Source organism: Cebus imitator, unplaced genomic scaffold, assembly GCF_001604975.1.
Source record: "Cebus imitator isolate Cc_AM_T3 unplaced genomic scaffold, Cebus_imitator-1.0 Scaffold44, whole genome shotgun sequence".
Lineage (NCBI taxonomy): Eukaryota > Metazoa > Chordata > Mammalia > Primates > Cebidae > Cebus > Cebus imitator.
Window position 1 is genome coordinate 5358261 of NW_016107359.1, and position 9699 is coordinate 5367959.

A 9699-nucleotide genomic window follows, 5' to 3' on the forward strand; every position below is an offset into this window, starting at 1 on the left:
AAAAAAAAAAAAAAAAAAATCTATCTTATCTCAATTCTCAGGACCATAAGAGGAGAGAGGTGGTTTTCCTGCTCCTATCTCTTCCAAGCTCACCAGTTGTTGGCAAAGTTCAGTTCTTTGTGGTTGGAGGCCTGAGGTACCTTTTGCCTATGAGTTGCAATCAGGGACTGCTTTCAGCTCCTAGAGGTTGCACCTCTTCATCTGCAGTTCACAATGGGGATTATTTGCCTTCCTCTAGACCTGCTGGAGCATTTCTCTGACTGTCACTTGTGTTAGCTGCCAAACTCTCTGCTTTGTTTGTTTTGCTTGTTTGTTTTTTGAGACAGTCTCACTCTGTTGCCCAGGCTGGAGTGCAGTGGTGTGATCTTGGCTCACTGCAACCTCCGCCTCCTGGGTTCAAGCAATTCTTGTGCCTCAGCTTCCCAAGTAGCTGAGATTACAGGCACATGCCACCATGCCCAGCTATTTTTTTTTTGTATTTTTAGCAGAGACAAGTTTCACCATGTTGGCCAGGCTGGTCTCGAACTCCTGACCTCAAGTAATCTGCCAGCTTTGGCCTCCCAAAGTGCTGGGATTATAAGTGAGAGCCACCTCGCCCGGCCAAACTCTCTGCTTTTAATGGGCTAATGTGATTAGGTCAGGACCACCTGGATATTCTCCCTTTCTTTTTTTTTTTTTTTTTTTTTTTTCTGAGATAGGGCTTTGCTCTTGTTGCCCAGGCTGGAGTGCAATGGCGCAATCTCGGCTCACTACAACCTTTGCCTCCCAGGTTCAAGCGATTCTCCTGCCTCAGCCGCCCAGGTAGCTGGGATTACAGGCATGCACCACCATGCCCGGCTAATTTTGTATTTTTAGTATTTTATTTAGAGACAGGGTTTCGCCATGTTGGACAGGCTGGTTTCGAACTCCTGACCTCAAGTGATCCACCCGCCTCGGCCTCCCAAAGTGCTGGGATTACAGGCTTGAGCCACCGCGCCTGGCTAATCTCCCTTTCTTAACGTCAACTGTGCTCTGTAACATAACCTAGTCACCAGAGTAAAATCCATCAAATTCAAAGTCCTGAGGATTAGGCAAGACATGTACACAATAGGGTGTCTGGAACTGGGGGACCATTTGAGAATCCTGGATACTACTCCACATAGATTATGTGGATGTGCAGGTCTGAGATGTTTGCAGGAGCAGGAGGAGGAAAGCCTTTATGCAGGGCCTTTCACTGGGCCCTGAAGCATAGGCCATGCTAGAGAAGACGGCATGCCCTGGGATGGCCTTAGAAACTCAACCACGTGACTTAACAATACTTTGGAAATTTTAGGGGATAAGAATTCCAAAGAATACTAGAAAAAGTTTCATCAATGAGATGGAGGAGGGAACTAGCACTACTAGATGTTACAACACAATTAAAAGACTGGGTAATGAGCATTAAATAGACATACAGATCAGAAGAAAAATAGAATACCCAGAAATGGAAATGTGTGCATATTGCTGGGTGTGGTGGCTCACACCTGTAATCCCAGCACTTTGGGAGCTCGATGTGGGCAGACTGCTTGAATGCAGGAGTTTGAGACCAACCTAGGTGACATGTGAAACCCATTCTCTGTAAAAACTACAAAACATGTTTTTTTGTTTTTTTTTTATTTCTGGCAACTTTCATTTAATTTTTTTTGTCTTTTTTTTATGTTTTGTTTTGTTTTTGGTTTTGTTTTTTGCCGCATCTACTATGAGAATAAAGACCGTTCTCAGCAATCAGCCTGTTGACATTCCAGAAAATGTCAACGTTACTCTGAAGGGATGCAGGGTTATCATGAAGGACCCCAGAGGAATGCTGTGGAGGGACTTCAAACACATCAATGTAGAACTCAATCCTCTTGGAAAGAAAAAAAAGAGGCTCCAGGTTGACAAATGGTGGGTGACAGAAAGGAGCTGGCTACTGTTGGGACTATTTGTAGTCATGCACCGAATATGACAAAGGGTGTTGCACTGGGCTTCTGTCACAAGATGAGGTCTGTGCATGCTAACCTCCCCATCAACGTCGTTATCCAGGAGAACCGGTCTCTTGTTGAAATCCGAAATTTCTTGGGTGAAATATATATCCCCAGGGTTCGGATGAGGCCAGGTATTCCTTGTTCAATATCTCAAGCCCAGAAAGATGAACTAATCCTTGAAGGAAATGGCATTGAAGTTGTTTCAAATTCAGCGGCTTTGATTCAGCAAGCCACAACAGTTAAAAACAAGAATATCAGGAAATATTTGGATGGTGTCTATGTTTCTGAAAAAGGAACTGTTCAGCAGGGTGATGAGTAAGATCTAAGAGTTGTCCAGCTACAGAAACAAGATGCTGGATGATTCCTAAGACCTATGTGTAATGTTTAAATGATGCAATAAAAGAACCTATTGATTTGGAAAAAAAGAAAACTACAAAAAAATTAGCCGGGTGTGGTGGTGCATACATGTACTCCTCGCTACTTTGGGGGCTGAAGTGGGAGGATTACTTGAGCCCAAGAGGTTGAGGCTGCAATGAGCAGAGATCATGCCACTGCACTCCATCTTGGGCGACAAAGAGAGACCCGTCTCAAAAAAAATGTGTATGAAAACAAGTGTGTGTATGTATACGTATAAATCATAATAAATCATCCCATTACTGGGTATATTCCCAAAAGATTATACATCATTCTACTATAAAGATACATCAACACGTATGTTTATTGCAGCACTATTTATAATAGCAAAGACTTGGAACCAACCCAAATGCCCATCAGTGATAGACTGGATAAAGAAAATGTGGCACATATACACCATGGAATACTATGCAGCCATAAAACAGAATGAGCTCATGTCCTTTGCAGGGACATGGATGAAGCTGGAAACCATCATTTTCAGCAAACTAACACAAAAACAGAAAACCAAACACCACATGTTCTCACTCATAAGTGAGAGCTGAAAAATGAGAACACATGGACACAGGGAGGGGAACATCACACACCGGGCCTATTGGGGGTCCGGAGGCAAAGGGAGAGTGAGCATTAGGACAAATACCTAATGCACGCAGGGCTTAAAACCTAGATGACAGGTTGATGGGTGCAGCAAACCACCACGGCACATGTATACCTATGTAACAAACCTGCACATTCTGCACATGTATCCCAGAACTTAAAGTATAATTTTAAAAAACATAATAAATCAAACCTCACAAATTGAGGAAAATTAATGATTAATAAATGGTATTTAGGCAGGGCGTGGTAATCCCAGCACTTTGGGAGGCCAAGGCTAGTGGATCACCTGAGGTTCGGAGTTCGAAACCAGCCTGACCAATATGGTGAAACCCTATCTTAATAAAAAATAAATAAATAAAATAAAATAAAATAAAATAAATGGTATTTAGATAATTAAATAGCTACTTAGAAAAAAATTAGATTTATAATTTCCAGCAAACATCAAAATAAAGGCTCATTAAATTAAAATTTATTTATTTAATTTTTTAATTTTTAATTTAATTTTATTTATTTTTTTAAAGACAGGGTTTCACCATGTTGGTCAGGCTGGTCTTGAACTCCCGACCTCAAGTGATCCGCCCGCCTTGGCCTCCAAAGTGCTGAGATTACAGGCCTGAGCCACTGCGATGGGCCGAATTGTGTGCTGGTTTTTTTTCTTTTTCTTTTTTCTTTTCTTTTTTTTTTTTGAGATGGAGTCTTGCTCTGTCACCCAGGCTGGAGTGCAGTGGTCGGTCTCAGCTTACTGCAGCCTCTGCCTCCTGGGTTCTAGTGATTCTCCTGCCTAAGCCTCCCAAGCAGCTGAGATTACAGGCGCCTGCCACCATGCCCAGCTAATTTTTCTATTTTCAGTAGAGACAATGTTTCACCATGTTGGCCAGGCTGGTCTTGAACTCCTGACCTCAGGTGATCCACCCGCCTCGGCCTCCCAAAGTGCTGGATTACAGGTGTGAGCCACCGTGACTGGCTGTTAAAATGTAAATTATAAAGATAAATTTAAAAATATAATCACTAAAATTGGTAGAAGAGAGTTACAGGTCTTTGGGAAAATGACATCATCCTAGGATTTGAAGCAGTGAAAACATAATTATAAAAGAAAAAGCTCAGACTTACTTACAGAAACAGTTAAAACTTCCATACAGTAATAACAACATTTAAAAGATTAAGGAGAATTTTAACCACACGGGGTAAAAAGATTAACATCTATAACATCTAAATGCACGCCCAGTGCTGCAGATGAGGGCCCCAAAAGATAATGGACAAAAGACATGAATAGATCGTTTAGATGACAGGTAAAATAAAATAGAAAAAAAAAAAACTAGGGCAAAATGGCCAAACTTCCTGATCAAATAAATGCAAATTAAAACTACAAAAATGAGCCATATTTTCATTAAGAAAACATAAATTTAAATTTTAATATCCAACATGGAAATGCTTCCAGCACACTGGCATTCATACATTATTGTTAGGGGTGTAATCTGGTAAAACAATGTGTCTAACACAATTTGGCAAAAATGTCCTTTGACATAATACCTTCATTCCATGAAATCTGTCCTAAAAGGATGGTTCAAAAGGAAAAAAAAGTCATGGTCACAAGCATTTTAAGCAGCACATATGCTAAAATTGAAACGACACAGAGAAGATGAGGATGAAAAAATAAAATTTTTTAAAAAGTAAAAAAAAAATAAATGCAGTGTTAAATATAACACTGACAACTGGCAAGGACAGAAAGAACATGCTTACCTCAATTACCGCCGATGATTATACCTATGAAGACTACTTAACAAGGAGGAACATGCTCAAATGTGTTAAGGGAAAAGTGTAGCCACACCAGACCAATCTGGTTTCGCTTTTGCTGTTTTGTTTGTTTTTGTTGTTTTTTTTTTTTTGAAAGGGATTCTCGCTCTGTTGCCCAGGCTGGAGTGCAGGGGCATGATCTCGGCACACTGCAACCTCCACCTCCCAGGTTCAAGGAATTCTCCTGCCTCAGCTTCCTGAGGAGCTGGGATTACAGGAGCATGCCACCACACCCAGCTAATTTTTGTACTTTTAGTTGAGACGGGGTTTCACCATGTTGGCCAAAATAGTCTCAATCTCCTGACCTTGTGATCCACCTGACTCGGCTTCCCAAAGTGCTGGGATTACGGTGTGAACCACCGCATGTGATCTTTTTACATCAAGATCTGTTTTTCATTCGCCATGGACCCCTGAGTCATGTGACCTCAGCATGCCTAGATAAACCAAGCCTGCAACCACAGGAAGAACCTAAGTGTTTGGGCTGAGGAGTGGGATGGAATGAAGAAGTGGACACTGTGTGGCAGGATCCAGAATCCAATCAGATTGAGCTCTGGCATCAACCCATGGCCAGATCCAGCCATATCACGTATCCCAGCATCTCCTCATTGCAAGATCCAATCAGGTTACACCTCATTACCTTATGCTTATAATGCCAGACCCCGCCCAGGGCTTGGGGAGGCAGTGCTTTGGGAGCTATCCCTGGTGTTCTCCTTATTGCAAGGAATAAAATCCCTTGCCAAATCCTCCTTCACCGTCATCATTGGGCTGTCACCTGTCAAGTGACTGAACCCACCCATTGTGTGAGTAAGAAAAGGATAATAGAGAATTCTGCATGTAGTATGATTAAAAGTAATTCCTGTGGTGTTTGTGATGCTGTGAGAAAAACAGCACTTTTGTATATTGTCAGTGGGGATACAAATTAGTATAATCTCTTGGGGAAAGCAATTTGCAATAAGAATAACAAATTTAGAATGTGATTTATTTGAGGATCCCACTTCAAGGAATTTATCCATTACATACACTTACACATACACACACAGACATACGAACATAAAATTTATTGCAGAGTTCGAGAAGTCTCGCTCTGTTGCCCGGGCTGGAGTGCAGTGGCACGATCTTGGCTCACTGCAACCTCCACCTCCCAGGTTTGAGCGATTCTCCTGTCTCAGCCTCCTGAGTAGCTGGGATCACAGGCATGTGCCACCACTCCCAGCTAATTTTTGTATTTTTGGTAGAGATAGGTTTTTACCATATTGGTCAGGCTGTTCTCGAACTCCTGACTTCAGGTGATTCATCCCCCCTCAGCCGCACAAAGTGCTGGGATTACAGACGTGAACCACCACACCGAGTTCAGAATCTTAACACAGAAAAAAAAAAAACCACCACCAGTTGGTGACTGATCAAATAAATCACATGAGGAAACTCCAGTGGGATACTACACAGCTGTTAAAAAGAACAAGAGACAAAGTGACATGTTCTGATTTGAAATAAGTGCTAAGACGGGTTTTTGAGATTTAAAAACAAAGGTTAAGATTCAGAATACTGTGGAGAGTGTGCACCCATTGTGTAAAAAAGAAGATAACAGAGAGTATTTGTAGATGGTTAGAGAATCCCTGGAAAGATACTGGGAACAGAGTGAGGCTTGGGGTGTAGCTGGAGGTAGTGACAAGAAAATGGAGGTCTGAACTGAGGAAACTTTTCATTCATTGTCCTTCCATTCTATTGCATGCACATGGTAAAAGCATTCTTTTCCAGTGAAAAGAATCAATAAAGGTAGTCTGAAAAACATATTGTAGATAAACATAGATTACAAGGAAATAGAAATATTAAATCTGTTGAGTTAGCATGATAGAGCTGTAGGCACATGGTCACAAATTAGATCTTAACATAGATAAATTAAATTAATGGAGAATTAGGGTGTTCTTTTCTTTAAAATGCTATTTTGGGCTAGGTGCAGTGGCTCACGCCTGTAATCCCAGCACTTTGGGAGGCTGAGTTGGGTGGATCACGAGGTCAGGAGATCGAGACCATCCTGACCAACGTGGTGAAACCCCCATCTCTACTAAAAATACAAAAAAATTAGCTGGGTGTGGTGGCGCATGCCTGTAGTCCCAGCTACTCCGGAGGCTGAGGCAGGAGAATTGCTTGAACCCAGGAGGCAGAGATTGCAGTGAGCCAAGATTGTGCCACTGCACTACAGCCTGGGCAACAGTGTGAAACTCTGTGTCAAAAAAAAAAAAAAAATGCTGTTTCAAAGCTGCCATTGAAATAAAAAAAAATTAGTGTGGGAGGAGAGAAGGGGTACTTGAGGAATTAACTGATAGAATTATAAATATGTTGTTCTAAAATATATAAACAGGAGCAGAATGAGCCACAGAGAGTTTGCAAATGGTCCTGGGAGCAAGCATTTAGCAAGAGGAGCCAGTGCGTCTGTGCCTCGCAGGGTAGCTGGCCAGGACACGCTGACTCCTCTCTTTGGGAATTCAAGGTCAGACCTAGAGAACAAGAGAGGAGAAACGGGTGGAGGAGCTAGAATAAGGTCTGGTTTATAGATCCCAAGGAAAACCAGTTCTCTGGAGAAGGTTGGTAGTAAACACAGGGTGGAGGAGAGACATCTAAATCCTGTAAACCTCAAAAGAGACACCTTCCTTAGGAGGACAGGGTTAAACTCTCTACTTGTGAGACAACTTCTTTCAAAGTTTTAATTTTTCATGCCTCTCGGTAAAAAAAGAAAATTGAGAGGCTGGGTGTGGTGGCTCACGCCTGTAATCCCAGCACTTAGGCAGGCTGAGGCAGGTGAATTGCTTGAACCCAGGAGTTCAGGCCAGGCTGGACAACATGGTGAAACACCACCTCTTAAAAAAACACAAAAAATTAGCCAGGCCTGGTGACACACACCAGGTGACACAGAGAGACTGTCTCAAAAAATATATATATGTATATATATTTATATACACATATATGTGTGTGTGTATATATATATATATACATATATATATATATTTTTAACCTGAAGTGCTTAGTATTTTAAAAGTTATGTAGTTAAATATACTTCAAGCTTTTCAAAAATTTGTTTTAACACTTTGAGATGTGATAATCCAGAAGTATAGCTTGAAGTAAGTTCATAATAAGTGGGTGCTACTTTTTTTTTTTTTTGAGACAGAGTGTCACTCTGTCTCCTAGGCTGGAATGCTTGGCTCACTGCAGTCTCTGCCTCTGGGTTCAAGTGACCCTCCCACTTCAGCCTCCCAAGTAGCTGGGATTACAGGCATGTACCACCACAGCCAGCTAATTTTTGTATTTTTAATAGAGATAAAATATATTTTGGCCAGGCTGGTCTCGAACTCCTGACATCAAGTGATCTGCCCACCTCAGCCTCCCAAAGTGCTGGGATTATAGGCATGAGTCACCATGCCTGGCCGGATGCTGCTTTTAACACCTGCCATAGCTGAGATACCTCACAAGGATACATAGATTCAAATGGAAGAAATATGTTAGCGGCGGCATTTAATCAATCTTAATAGTCATTTTCCAACCCTATCCACCACCTGTGCTAACATTTGGTTGAAACTGTACATTGACTTTGTCAAGTTTTTCTTGCAAACTCGAAAGCTACCATACTTTTAATAGTTTTTAACATATAGCTCCTCTAAAATTCTTTGGAAGATTTAAAAATATAAAATTTTGTTCTCCAGATTTTAAAGATGCATGTGAAACTTTTTGTTGGCAAATGTAATCATTTTTGTAAAAAAAAAAAAAAAGTCATATAACTATGGAAACATTTCCTAATACCCATTTTGAAAATGCCCTTTGCATAGCATGGCTTTCTTTCAAAAAGTAGATACTTTCTTATTTATTGTTACAACGTCATCTTTACGTTGGAGAGACATGTTGTTTGTCTGTCCTTGCAAGAACGCCTCCAGGAAGGAGGCCACCGGGAACTACTGTACTTGGTTTCAGAGATAAGTGATTCAAGGTGCTCAAATTTGAATCACTTGTCTTTTCTGCAGAATAAAAATCCCAGTCATCTTTAAGTTCTATTACTCTAATAAATGCTTTGTCTAGAAATAAACATCAAACCTCTATATAGTAAGATAATTTCTTTTATTTATTTATTTATTTTTTAATAGAGACGGGGTTTCACCATGTTGGCCAGGCTGGTCTCAAACTCCTGACCTCAGGTGATCTGCCCGCCTCGGCCTCCCAAAGTGCTGGGATTACAGATGTGAGCCACCACGCCCGGCCATATAGTAAGATATTTTCATCCTCACTCCCTGAAATAAGCCAAGAGGATGAAATGGCTGAATCAATTTCATACTCTTGGACTATTTTTGTAATCTTACCTAAAATATTTTTTTAAATTATTGACATATTTAACTTTTTAAAAAAATTTCAGAGTTCATGTGATAATTTAATGTATTAATATATAAACCAAAAATAAAATTCTAAGCCCTCCAGCTGGCTGAGAGGACCCTGCTTCTTGGCCAAGGGGATTCCAAAGTAAACCTGAGAAACCGGTTGAAGCCATGATGGGAAAAGGGGGTAAGATATGCCACATTACATTCCTTCCCTTTGAAATTCAGGCACAACAGACCAACATTAACATTAAAATAGAGATTTCAAGACAGACAAAACAGACTCTTTGTAGCAATAAGATACCAGATGCTGACCTGACTCTCGCATAGCATCATATGACAGACAGCAGGCACTGACAGAAATTGAAGCATTTTATTCCAAAATATATTTTTTGACATATTTTGAAACAGCCCTGCAAAGCTGTCTCTTGTGGAGAAAGTCTACATTCTATAAAGAATCCCCTTCCTTTCTCTCCTGCTGATTCAGAAGAGATTTAACTAAGTCTAGCACCTTTTACAGTCTGATAAGAGATGTTTGCCATCTATTTTTTTTTTTTTTT

The 9699-nt window shown here is 40.7% G+C and overlaps 1 protein-coding gene and 1 pseudogene across 4 annotated transcripts in view; one reads left to right on the forward strand and one right to left on the reverse strand.

The window, feature by feature from the left end:
* The window catches only part of PDZD2 (PDZ domain containing 2), a 462407-nt gene that overhangs the window by 276357 nt on the left and 176351 nt on the right, over positions 1–9699 (reverse strand). The gene's annotated exons all lie outside the window — the stretch shown is intronic.
* Positions 1718–2374, forward strand: LOC108303063 (annotated as a pseudogene).